The sequence below is a fragment of the Lissotriton vulgaris genome, chromosome 9 (genome assembly GCF_964263255.1).
Source record: "Lissotriton vulgaris chromosome 9, aLisVul1.2, whole genome shotgun sequence".
NCBI classification, from domain to species: Eukaryota; Metazoa; Chordata; class Amphibia; order Caudata; family Salamandridae; genus Lissotriton; species Lissotriton vulgaris.
The window spans coordinates 1,238,641,958-1,238,655,457 of NC_141697.1; the positions used below are offsets into that span (position 1 = coordinate 1,238,641,958).

Consider the following 13,500-nt stretch of genomic DNA (forward strand, 5'->3'; position numbering starts at 1 on the left):
GGCTCCGTTAGTCATCTCTGGGCATATGGAGTCAGTCGGCTTTGGACGTGTGTTTGTAGCACAGACAAATGTCAGCATTTCTCCTGTTAGCGCCTCCTTTGAAAGGGCGTTTACTTTTGGCGCAAAACCATGGCTACAAATCTTTGAAAATATGGTTTTGCAAAAGGCATGGGGTGGCTGCAACTCGTGGTGCAACTCGTGGTGCAACTTGTGGTGCTGACCCAGAGGAACATGTTTGTGACTCTCCCCTCAGGTTTGTGTTTCTTCCTGAGCTGTAATTGGCTCGGCATCTTTCACATTTTAAGAACCGAGAGTGGCTGGTAGAGACCGCCGTGTAAAATCGGTGTCTTTGCTGCCTAATATTAATGGCACTCCCGAGGCCCCTCTATGAAGGCGACGTCACCGACAGCCACCTGGCTACCTATGTGGGTCGGTGTAAGCCAGGTGGGCCAACAGGATCCGAGGTGACTGAGTGGGGGCTTCCTTGAGGGAATGGAGCAGCGTGTGGGCAAGTGGGGGGGGGGGGGGGCGTTCTCTCGTTCCCTCACATATATCCTTGGCATTGAATCGCTGCTGGAGTGTGGTGGTGGGGGGTGGGGGGGGGGGGGGGGGACTGCATCTTTCTATCTCCCCCCTCCCCCCCCCCCCCAGGAGGCGGCGGCGGGGGAGGGGGGGGGGGGGTGTTCACAAATGGCGCTTTCCCTGTGCGCCCCCGGCTCTGACGGCCTCAAACGTTGCTCTCTCTTGTGCAGCCAGCCTCAAAGAAACGTTTAAGCCATGAAGCGTGCTCTCTTAAGTACGCGGACTAACCCCGGCTGACCCCTGACCCCGACGGGCCTCGTGCCATCTTCAGTTGGTGGGGTCACAAGAGTACCTCACTAGGGCACTTCCACCCCCTATCGGGGTGGGGGATGCTCCAACACTCTCTGTCTCAGAGCCCCCCCCCCCCCCTCAGAGGACGAGGGGGGTGTGCACTCCCCCTCCTGCCTCCAGGATTCCTCGAAGCTGAACCCTGCAGCTTGCAGAGGAGCACACGGTTGGGTGCGGTGCACGCGTGCTTCCCCCGACGAGCCGCCACCTCTTCTGGCAGGCGGTGGGGTCTGGGGGTGATTCTCCGTGGGCACCTTCGATCCTCCATTTTCCAAAGCAGGGATGATGGGAGAGCAGGGGGTACGTCAACAACTAGGACGTCGTCTCAGTACGTCACCTCGTTACGTCACCGGGCTCGTCACCAGTCACTCGCCTTCATCTCTTGCGCGTTGTGGTGAGGGTGGCACATGGGCGAAGGGGTGCGGAACTGCTCACGTCATTATGCTACAAAAAAATCACGAATTACGCGAATGGTGTGAAATGGAACGTGTCAGTTTCTCGGGTGACTTTTCGCTTGTGGGCATGCCTCAAAAAAGGTCTCGAGATGCTGGCGATGCATAAATGTCATAAACCATAAAATGCCGCTCGCCAACATAAGCGAGGCATTTTCTGTCCTTCCTATGTAATAAAAATAGTTGCATTTCACGGTACAAACATTTGTGAATTTCCCAAATTTCGTGGCCTTATACTAATTTTCACACAGGCCTCAAGGTCAGAGGTTTCTTCCTTGTTTTTATGTGTTTATTGCACAAAGGAGGGACACATTCCTTTCCACTGTTTTGCTGGTCTTTGGTTAACGAGTGGTCACTTGTGTGTACTCTCTTTTGCAGCACTGTGCTGGGTAAGTCGTCACTCCCAGGTCTCCCAGGTAGGTCTCGCCCGGGCAAAAACTGTTTGTGAACGACCTCTTGTGAACTTGGAGTGGGCTTATAGCCGCCTGTTACTTATGATAGGTTGGCTTCACTGTCACTCTCGTTTGCTTGCTACTCATTGGATGGCATATCTTCCTCTTCTTGTGTTTGTCCCGCCCCGGGAGGGTAGCCTATTTACCATACTTTGATTAACTGACTTTTATCCTTTTACTGCATGCATTTAGGGAACTGATTTTCTCTATTTCATTAACACTCCATGAGAGTGTATGTGTTTTTATCTCTCTCCCTCACATGCTGCTTTCTCCCTCAGGAGCCCTCCAGCCTCTCTATGCCACTCACCACCCTTCCCAGGTTCTTCGTGAAATCATAGAAACAGGGATAGTTTTTGTGGGCATGGCTGAAGTGCAGACTTTAAAAATCGTTTTTTTTTTTTTTTTATCGCCCGCATTCCACATGCTGCATGAAATCATAAGCTTTAGCACATAACGGCTTTTATGTGCTCGGATGGGCTGTCACCTGCGCTCATTTGTCTTGCATCTGAGGGAGAAGGTGTACTTAGCATGACAATTCTCCATAAGCCCCATAAACCTGCTTCCTGGGCTGCTACAAAGAACTAGTATGCTTGTTTCCGGTCCAGGGAAGACATGGATAGGCAGTTCAGGCTGGACTGTTCCCATGAGGCACAGGGTCAAGACTGATTTGCATATGGCCATGTGTGAACTGGGGTGGCTTGGTGAGCAAAATAACGATGGATTAAACCCAGATCTGTGACAGGGGGTGAATGTTTTGCCATTGTGCAACATTCCGTCCATCATCTTGTGTGTTTTGCTGCTGCAAAGAACCACATGGCTGAATCCTCTGGAAAGTAATTCAGGCCTTGGCAAATGGTTCCATTCACTTGCCGAGACTTCCTTATTCGTCTTAAATTCTGTTCAGAGTTTCGGAATGAATCGTATATGAAAAATAAACTATACCATTGATAAAGATTGAAAACATTGAATTAAATGCAAAGTTTTTACATACCATGAGATGTGTTTTCCTTTCCTCGAGCATTTTGAAAGTTTGTTTTTCTTTTACTTTTTCGAACAATAGTCCGTAGACAAACATTGGCAAAAGCGAACAGCTTGCACTCTCATTGTAAAGGTGAGACCTATTGATGTGCATTGTTTGTTTATACTCTTGATGGCTTTTGATGGGTGAATCTGAGTTTGTCTTTCATTGATGTTCATTGCTGCACTCTGGTTGGAGAGCGGTCGGTATTCTAATCTGTTGCATTGGTCTGTGGGTGTTATGGATGACTGGTCAGGCGTGCTATTGCGCCCCCCCCCCCACACACACTGTGGTGGGGGGCTCCCCCCCCCCCCCCACACACACACACACACTGTGGTGGGGGGCTCCCCCCCCCCCCCCACACACACACACACTGTGGTGGGGGGCTTCTGCTTTGATTTATAGGATTTCTTGGACTTTGAAGGGTGCACAGTCAGTTATTTTTACTTCAATGCCAGAACCCCTAGTCTCATCGGTCAGTGTCCAGAATCGATTTCTTTTACAGTTTTATTTGTTTGCTTTGATAGGTATATGTTCAGTTCTGTTTTGTTTCCATGTTTAGTGCTGGGCTCTGATGGTAAGTGGTCAGTTTTCTTTTATTCTTTCTTTTTGAGATATAAAAGAAGAATATTTGTTTCTGTGTCCTGGAAGGTGATATAAATGTAGTGTTTTATGTTTTGGTACTCGTGTTTGGGGTTTTTACTCTTTTTTTGCTGGAGTCTGGTTGCTTTTTTACTGTTCTTTGGCAGGCTTTGATGAGAGAGGTTTGGCTCTCTATTTGTTAAGGGTAGGTGTGCAATTTTTCTTCTTTTTGGCAGGCATTGATGAGTGAGAAGTCAGTCATGGTTTCCCCTCCCTTACACTAGAGTGCAATCAGCCATTGTCCTGGTTTTTAGGTCGAGCCTAGCGCAGCGCACATGCGCTGCACTAGGAAAATGACCTCTTGGAATCGCTCTGGACTTCTGGCCTATGGCTTGCGTTAACGAGCAACACAAGCGTGCACGCACCACTGGCGGGACACTGCAGCTGCATTCCTCGCTTTCACTTTTGCCGCCGCGCGTGTGAATTGATCTGGACTTTCGGCCTATGGCTTGAGGTTATGAGCAAGATGGGCGCGTGCGCACCCCTCGCGTGACACTACAGCTGCATTCCTCACTTTTACTCCATCATTTTTCACTATCTCACTTTTTTCCAGCACTGAAGCCTATGCCACGTCATCCTATTTGACCGCGTTGTTTGTAAACAATGTACAGTGGAACATGCCTGGTGCACTCAATGAAGCTAAATCGTTCAGGTTAAGGAGCCTGCATGATACACAATCAGAGGGCTCATAGCGCAGCGAGGCTCCACCGTGGGCACACACATGGTTACCAGAGCAGCTGATTGAACATTGCCTCGCCCATGCAGCGTTTCTGGTCATAAACCAGCCGTTTCTCTCGGTAGTATGCCGCACAGGCAGGTAATGAAGACATGTACCAGTGACTCACACATCCCTACAACCCCTTGCTCACACGTCCCAGCAGCTTTCTAGCAACACCCCGCCGGTAGCGCATTCTCACACAAAGAGCTGCCTCTCACCTGCTCTCGCGCCGAATCGTACTCCTCGTCATCGGCGCTGACAGATATGGCCATCGCCTGGTGGGGCCTCAGTCCTGGCAGCGGCGGAGCCCTCCCACCCAAAGAGGTGACAGGCCCCTCATACCGAGGGAGGCCTCATGAATATACACCAGTACAGACCAGGAAGAGGTTGAGCTCAGCTCTTGACCAATTGCACCCGGCCCAGCTCGCCGCGGCTCCACACAAAGGCCTGCCGCAGGCGCCCAGGCACAGGCAGCATCAAAAGGGGCCGCAGCGCCATGCACATGCGGCACAGCGGGCGCCTGTTAACACCAGGGGCTCCTCCCGGCACAAAGTGGAAACGGAATACACAGCACTGTCATGCCAGCTCACACACCCCTCCATGAGGAAACCTTTTATGCACACACATATCAAATTAAATATTATATGTGGTACAGGTCCCATGCACTACACTGTGGCTGAGGTCGAATTTCTGTTTGTGAACTAATACATCAGGTTTAACGCCACGGCGCACGTTGCAGGTGCTATTGCACAGCGTCCTGAGAAAGAATACAGCAACAATCCTGATTGTATCACTGTGGACTCGTGCCTTTCAAAACTAACATCCTCCGGGCATGCGCCTTTCAAGAGTAACGTGCTCCTTTTCCGCGCACACCCTCCTCCGCCGCAGCACAGCGTGACGTATGATCCTGTAAATGCCACACCACAGCTCGGCCTGTCTTGGCTCAGGGACCATGAGGATCCAGGCATGCCCTCAGGCCAGGCTCAAGCTATCAATGCCTCACCCAGCTCCAACTATAGGTAGTCCGGCCATTTAAACGCTCCGAAATGTGCCATTCTTGCCAGCAGGACTGGCTCCAGCCTCCAGGACGCACCACTTGTGCGCAGAGCTCCTTTCCAGCAACTGTAAATGTTACTGTTTCCAAAACTACATTGTTCAACAGAGGAGAGGATGTAGCCTTAGGGCTAGAGCTGCTGACTTTGGAGCTGGGGAACCAGGGTCGAGCCTCGGCGTCGGCTCAGCATCCTGTGATTCTGGGCAAATTGGTTAATCTCCTCGCGCCTACCAAATAATGAATATGTCCTTGTGTTACCTAACTGGTGCTCATGTAAAGCACTCCAATACCTTCGGGTCGAGTTTGCACTGTATAAATCTGCACAAAAAAAAATCTCTGCCGCAGTTCCTCTGCCCTAATCACTATAAAAATAAAAAAAGCATTGGCATAGCCAATAGGTCTCACTATTGGGACCTTATACGTATTTAGCTATGCAGCCCAATATCCTTGGTGCAACAACATTAACTGTTGCATGGTTAAACACTTATAAGGGCCCACAGGCGAGACCTATTGAGTATGCCAATGCTTGTTTTTGTTTTGGGTACATTTCTGTTTTGCATATAAATGAAAACTATTAGTAGGTGTATATTTCAAGAAATTGATTACTTGGCAGGAAGTGCTCTGTCTTGCTAGTTCCTGGAATGAGAGTGAGACATCCTCTCCTATGCAAACCCAGCTTTCAGAAGAAGAAGTTTGACAGCCATGTTGGGGAAGAGTCGACCACCAAAGTCTCTTATCCATGGTACAAGGATGAACATCTTCAAAATGTACTCAAACGGTCCGTTACTCGAACCTGAAATCTGTCATTCATTATTACTAGGGGTGTGCACAATTATGTAATTTGCTTTTGTGAAATTGTGCAAAATTACGCTAAATTACATGTAAACGTGGTTAAAAAAATAGTGCAAAAAAGCAAAAATACCACCAATAACAGCCCCTCTCTTTCTATTGGGCCTGTGCATTCATTATAGAATTTTACTGTGAATGGCAAATTTGTAGCAAATTTTCACCATGAATGGTATATCATTTTGCTCAAAGTTGCTTAATTTGAGAATTTCACGTAACAAGCATAACCCAGAATTCCCTAAATATATGTGAATTATGCTGGCGTGATTTACATTTTGCCCAGTCCTAATTAGTGCTCCTTATAGCAAATGTCTTTCCTCCCATGAGCAGTTTCAGAGATCGCAGCGCCCATGTGCGCACGCCAGTCAAGGAGGTTGAAATCCTTTTCAGTGGTGACAAAGTTTGATGACTTTGGATTGGTAGGAAGCTCTAGTCATGGGATTGGCTGAAGAAGCTCTTGCACGTTGGTGATTGGCTCTGCAGCGACGGCCTTCTCCCCGGCACAGTACGTAGCAGCAGGGCTGCCCCACCTTCCATCCTTGGACTGGCTCCAGTGACGACATCACATAGAGGTTGACTCTCTTCTGTCTAGCTCCTCGATCCGATGTTCAGGCCTGAGGCAATCCTGAGGGCTCGGTGAGCCATGTGAGGGTGATTTTTGCTGGTGACGAGGCTCTCCTCCAGGGCGGGCTCAGTCTGAATGCGCTCTGCTCGCCATTAGGGGTGGGCCAAATATCCCTTTCCACCTGCGGAACTGGTGGAATTTTGGAACTCTGGTTCTCTGCATTACTCTTTAACCCCGAGTTCTGGCCAAATTCCACCAATCGCCGCGTGGCAGAATTTTTTTCTTATGAGGCTCCAGAATATGCGAGCTGGTGAGAATGAGCGAGATTTGGCGTCCCCTTGCGCGATTGTCTTACATGAGCAGTCAAAGGCGTACGCGAGTGTTGGCGGTCAGAGGGCTGACGCTCGAGTAGATTTGCTGCTTCTCAAGGTGATTTTCTACTCGAACAGAAGCAAAATCTCCTTGAAGGGTTGTGCGCTCTGGCGCATTCCTGGCGAGGAATGCGCATGCGCAGGCTCCCGCGCATGTGCAGTTCCCAGAAGAAGGCGCGATGGAGACGGATGCGCTGCCGATAAGGTAAGGTTATTTATTTAAATGTTATTTAAGGCTTTTTAAGGTTATTTAATACTGCGGGAGGGAGGCGGGCGTTGCGTAACGGAACTATGCGGAGAGTGCGGAGATTGGTTCCATCTCTGTGCCTCTCCGCGTAAGTCCCTTACACAATTTACGGCCACCCCTAGTATTCCCCTGAATCTCGCGGAGTTTTTCTGTAATTCCATTGAATTCCGCGGAGTGAAACTCTGCGAGTTCTGCCCATCCTAGCTCTCCTCTTGTGGTGACCCATCTACCACCGAGAGTCGCTTGACCCACGTCACAACACAAGTGCATCAGCTCTGGTGGGCCGCTGCTCCTGGTGCTGGCGGCCTCAGCTCAGGCCGCCACCACCTTAGAGGACTCTTCGTATACTGCTGACTCAGCTGACCTTGTACCTCCCACATGGCCTGTCCCTTGTGTACGCCTCCGGCACCCCAGCCCCTCCCCCTTACGTTGCATCACCTGCTGGGTGCACTGTGGTGCTGGCGGCACGTTACCTTTACTTAATTCAAACTGATGCCGCTTCTTTCTTTCCGGGGTAGCGTTCAGTACAAATGCGGTGCCATGAACCGTATAAAAAGAAAGTCATTCAGTTCGCAGTGGCGGCTCATGCAGGTAAGCGCAGTGGGGCCGCGTCGTGGGGGATTTTCGCAAACGAGGGTGAGGGAAAAATATTTATTCATTTACTTTTCCCTCGTCTGTCGAAATCCCACCCTACCAGGCTCCACTGTCCACCGCTCTTACCTGCACAAGCCGTTCGCAGCGTCCAGCTGGCGCTCTGTGTGAGCTGAGGCAAGCGCCTGAGACTGCAGATCTCACAATCTGATGGAAACAAGAGGCCCTGGAATAAGAGTTTACTGTGGCGCGGTGTGTGATCTGAGGCACGTCCCAGCGTTTGGCAGCAGAAAGGGACACGATGTGCCAAACACAATGTCCAAAATGTGACACAATGCACCAGACGGCGCCTCCAGAAGTGGACTGTAGACATTGACACAACAGGCCTTGTGAAATGGACTCCTCCTTTAAGATGTGGCCTTTGCTGTGCAGTGTACAAGGTCCAATTGTAACACCGCCCCCTCCTCCAGCTGATGTTAACACTCCCTCTCCCCGTCTCTTTTACTGGGCACGTGGCCTCGCCAGGTTGTTTACCCACTTGTAATCCATTCCATTTGAAGACCTCAAGATGACACTACTCTTGTGAGCTGTGCACGTGAGTGTAGTGAGCACTGCTGTTGATCAGGCTATACATGCTGTGTGCATTGAAAACTTGCACTGCTGCATCCTTGTCTATCTATATAGAGTGTGTGCGTGTACGTATGTGGTCTTGCACCACTGCTGCAAATGTTATATCATATATATATATATATATTCACTGAAAAAACCATAGGTTTCACACCAGTTATAGTTAGGAATTAGCATTTAAAAAACCGAAGAAATTCACTGAAAAAAACAGAGGTTTCACACCAGTTATAGTTAGCTGGAAATTTTACTGACATAAAACCATTGAAATTCCCACGTTATAGTTAGTTGGACTCACTATAACTTGCGCGCCCGCAATGCACTGCTGATGACGTCACATATTACATCACTCATGACATGGTCAGTGACATCACTCATGACATCACTGATGGCACCATCCTTGTGACAGAGTGAGATTTTGCATTGAAAAAAATCCTAACTATAACTACCTATATATATATATATATATATATATATATATATATATATATATATATATATATATGTGTGTGTGTGTGTGTGTGTGTGTGTGTGTGCGTGCATGCATGTGTGTGTGTGTGTGTGTGTGCTTAGGAGGGGCCCTGTGTCTGTGTGTGTTTGTCTGTGAGAGATTATTTCACAGGTGCAATGCCCCTGTTGCATCTGTTCTACGTGAACTACTTCTGTTTTCTCCAAAAGTCAAACACATTGTCATTGGTTCTTTCATCTTTCTTTGCTGGGCTTGGAGTGGGTGTTCTGTTAGTTCTGGTTTTGTATTTTCTTTTTTTATCTCTACTCAGTGTATGCACAGTTTCATGATTTAGCCTTTTGTCCTGGAATCTGACGGCACTGTGGTCAGTTTTGTTAATTCTCAGCTGCCCTGTCTGGTTGCTAAAGACAAGACATCCTGTGGACTAACCCAAACCCTTACAGGGGGCTTAGGATCCGCGCACGCCTTCCATTGGTCAGCTTCATTGTCACTCTTATTTCCATGCCTCCTATTTGATGGTTTTCTTTCCTCTTCGTGTGTTTGTCTCTCACCTGGAGCATAGTCTTTTTACCATGACTTTGATTAGCAGATCTATATTCTTCCAATACTCACTTTTAGGGAACTACTATTTCTACTTTGTAAAGCACTCCAAGCGAGAACATGTGTTTTCCACCTGCCTCCCTCATGTGCTTCTTTCAGGTCTGTCTATAGCGTTGCTGGTGTCCCGTGCTTTTGGTGCCCCTCATGAGCTCCTCCTCGGGTTCCCCTCTGTCACCCAGCAAAAGTGCCCCTCCTTCTCTCTCATACCTTTCATTTGTTTTAAAGCCCTGGTAAAGGATGGCTTTATTAATTCACTTAGCTATCAACATAGCAATTAAGGGTGGGCGGAGCTGGCGTAGTGCCTCTACGCGTAGCTCCACGGAGGTATAAAAAACTCAGTGGAGCTATGCATAGCTCGGCTCCTCTCCCTCCCCACTCCCAATTGCCTTAAAAATATATAAAGAAAGCACTTTCCTGTATTTCTGCTGCCTCCCCTGCTTGGCCGCTCTCCTTCCTGCTCCTCTCGCATCCTCGACGACTTCCTTCATAAAAAAAAATGCTGCATTGTACGTCTTGCGTGTGCTCATGCGCAGGCACAAGACTTACAACGTAGTGTTGTACAATACCATTGCTGGTGCCAGCACATGGCACTTACCCGCGCATGAGTCATGCCACATGCATAGCTGCCAAGCTACCCAGTTCTATGAGTGTTGTCCTTCTCCAGATCAGATTTTGTTCTTTAAATTCTGGGACTTGTATTTCTGTTTTATATCCCAGAATTTAAAGAAAAGTCTGGACTTGAGCATCACATTTGGCCCTGGGAAACTTTGCAATGCGGCACATACATGCATCATTGCCTTTTTTTTTCTACCTCTGCCGATCAGCATCGGCTGAATGGCTTTGGCAAAAAAACATTGTGAAAACCAAAAGGTCTGCATTTGCAAAGACAAAATGTGAAACTTCCTGGCTTTGCCAATGCTTGTTTGCTCCTGAATGGGAGTAGCCATTTTTGTACTTTTTCACTTGGCTCTAGCATAGCTGCCAAGTTTCCCAGGTCCATGCATGATGTGTACTCCAGGGCAGCATTTTGTCTTTGAATTCTGGAACTTGTAGTCCTGTTTTATAATGGAATAAACAAGACTACAAATCCCAGAATTCAAGTTTTAAAAAAAACATAGACTGGAGAAGCACATCACGCATGCACCTGGGAAACTTGGCCGTGCTGCTCTGGTTGGTGAGTGTTCAGTCGTATTATTTATTTATTTTGCTGGTTTCAGTCTGTGATTGTTTGTATTGTTGGTCTTTTTTGTTTGTCACTAATAGGTGAGCATCCAGCTTTGTGTTTTAACTGATGTTTTACCTTTCTTAGCCTTTGCCTCCAGGAGTCGACTCGCTCCTGTTTACATTATCATTGTTATGTTCATTGTCGCCGCTCTTTCGATTATTTCTGTGACCAAAACCAAACGTGGATCTTTCGCTCTGATGCTTCGTTTAACCCCTTCACTGCGGCGGCTATTCCGCCGCAGTGCTAAGGGGGGAGGGCGGCCGAGTGGCGGGCGCATGCTGGTGACAGAACCGCTCTGTCACCAGCGCCGGTTGTGCTTTGCTTATGACGGAGCGGTTCCGTCACGACCCCGCCTGCTCAATAGAACGCTCAGCGCAGGTGCGGAATCCGCGCCGCGCAGGCGTGCCGAGCGGGCCGTGACGGAACCGCTCCGTCATCAGCACAGCGCGACCGCGGCTGATGACGGAGCGGTTCCGTCATCAGCAGGGGAGGGGTTAAAGCGCCTTGTCTTGTTTTCATCCACATCTGGATACTGATGCAAAGCGCCCGGATACCGGAAAGGGTCTTGTTCGTTGTTGCAAGGTGGAGTATTATGTGGTATGTGTGGGAGGGCTTACCATGCACTATTCTCACAACACACAGTGGACGACCCTTGGATTTAACAACAATAGTCCGTAGCTCTGTCCTGGTAGTGTGGCAAAGAGCAGGCAGGCGTTACTGGAGGAACGAATGAACCATTTCACACTACCATTATGGTGCATTAGGAATTAAGATGATCGAAATAAATCCAACACCAATTTATAAAAGTAGTGTGCATTTATATATAAATATAGACACCAAAACGAGCTTGGTATCATACATACAACCAGAGTTGTGGATTTTTAATGCGTTCAAAATAGACTCACTTTATTTGTCAAGCTGTTCTAATTGAAATGAATGGGGGGAAACACCGGTGAGACACTGTCACTTGCAGGGTGAGTTCAAATGAATTCTCTTGTGGGTATTCACAGCGCGGGAACACGCCGAGATGGCGTCACCAGGCGCTTTATAAGCTCCTTTGTTGTTGTTGTAGGGTCATGAGAGTCCCTGGATTCAGGTTCCAACAGTCGTTATTTTGTTTCCTTGCCCAGGTAGTCCGGGTGCAGAGGGGACTTGGCTGTCCTTTCTGCTGAACGGAATCCGCAGGAGCTGTCAACCTTGCAGCACTCGACAAAACCACACTTGGGGATGGAGTCCCACTCTACCCACAGAGAGAAGAGGCCTTTGAGGTCCTAGAAACCCAGGATCATCAGCTGGATTTCTTCTACCTTGCTCGGCAGCTCCAGGTGCAAAGGTAGCTGGCAGCTGTCAATCACCGGGGCAGGTCGTGCCAAAGATGCTTTACCGCACACTTGACGACTCCACCTTCAGGATGCAGGGGCACCGCAGCGGGGTTATTGCCGATGTCTTGGGCTGGAGATGTTGTTCAAAGGGTCGATGACCCAACTGGCGATTACCAAGCCGTGGCTGCAGCAAATGTAGTCCATGGTTACCTTATTGGCTTGAGGTCGACAGGAGTTCAGTAGCGGCTTGATACTTGGTGGAAGCTTAGCTCCCACTCTAGGCTTGCAAGACACTACTTCTCGTTGGACTCACTCTTGACAGGCCCAGTGGGTTGTAATTCTTGTCATGCAGGCTGTCGATTTTCCTGCAGCCTGCATGGGACGGTCCCACCAATCCACGTGAGTCTGCTTTGGTTTCTGGCGTCCACTGGAGTACCTCTTGCTTGGAGCAATGAGTTTTTGCCACAGACACATGTTGATCACTCAGTTCCAGTATGTGGTCTCTTTAGGGCACTTAAGTGTCCTATCTTCGCACTGCAGAAGAGTCCAAAGTCCTGTTGTCGGCATCTTTTTTAGGCCTCTTCTCAGATTCAAAGTCAGAACTAAAATAAAGAAATCATAAATCCAGTATTTGTAAATCGCAAACTAATCACCCCCAATGGTCTCAAGACACTGGGGGCCGTTGGGGAGATTAAGTGAGTTATTGCCTAGAGTCACATGGTGGTGAGCTGAGCTGCCGCCGGCGATCGAACTGTGAGCCCAGCGCTCCAGAGTCAGTTGCTCTACCTGCTGCGCCACACCTCTCCCTAAGAACTAGATTTCTGGTGTCAAGGGAACCCCTCATATCCTATTTTAGGGGGTGTTAAGGGCATGAGGGACAGTGGCCAATGGGCTACTGGTCACTGCAGCTAAACACAAACATCTGATTCGTATACATCACCTTTTTTACCCAGAGTCCTCTAATTTATGGTCTTCCAACATGGCAGAACCCTCCCTTGGCTCTGCAGACATCTTAGCCCACCATAAAGGTGTGGCTAGCCTCTTTGAGGTGTACGACTGCTGACTGCCTAATTTTCCCACCTGTTGGTCTAGACAGGGTGGGAAGGGCTTTGTCTTCGAGTGGGGAACAAGTACATTTGCACCTCAAGGGCAGTGAAGCCTCACCACCCTGATCACTGTAATCACTAGCCATTCTGGGAGGGCGGAGGCGTGACCTCCTTCCTGCCCAGACCTTTGTCTACGTCCCGGAGAAATGCCAGCACATCTCACCAGGAGGGCAGACTCTTGACTTGGGTGGCAAATAGTTCAGGGAAGCCCGCCAAGGAACTGGGTCACTGTATCCGAGAGGGGCACCCACTCATGGTGGCACCTCTGTGCATGCCAGTTCACCCTCCACACATAAATCATGTTGGTGGGGGGGGGGGGGGGTATGGG

At 49.0% G+C, this 13,500-nt stretch overlaps 1 protein-coding gene across 2 annotated transcripts in view; it reads left to right on the forward strand.

Moving 5' to 3' along the window:
• The window catches only part of PDZRN3 (PDZ domain containing ring finger 3), a 597,986-nt gene that overhangs the window by 8,876 nt on the left and 575,610 nt on the right, over positions 1-13,500 (forward strand). The window lies entirely within an intron of this gene.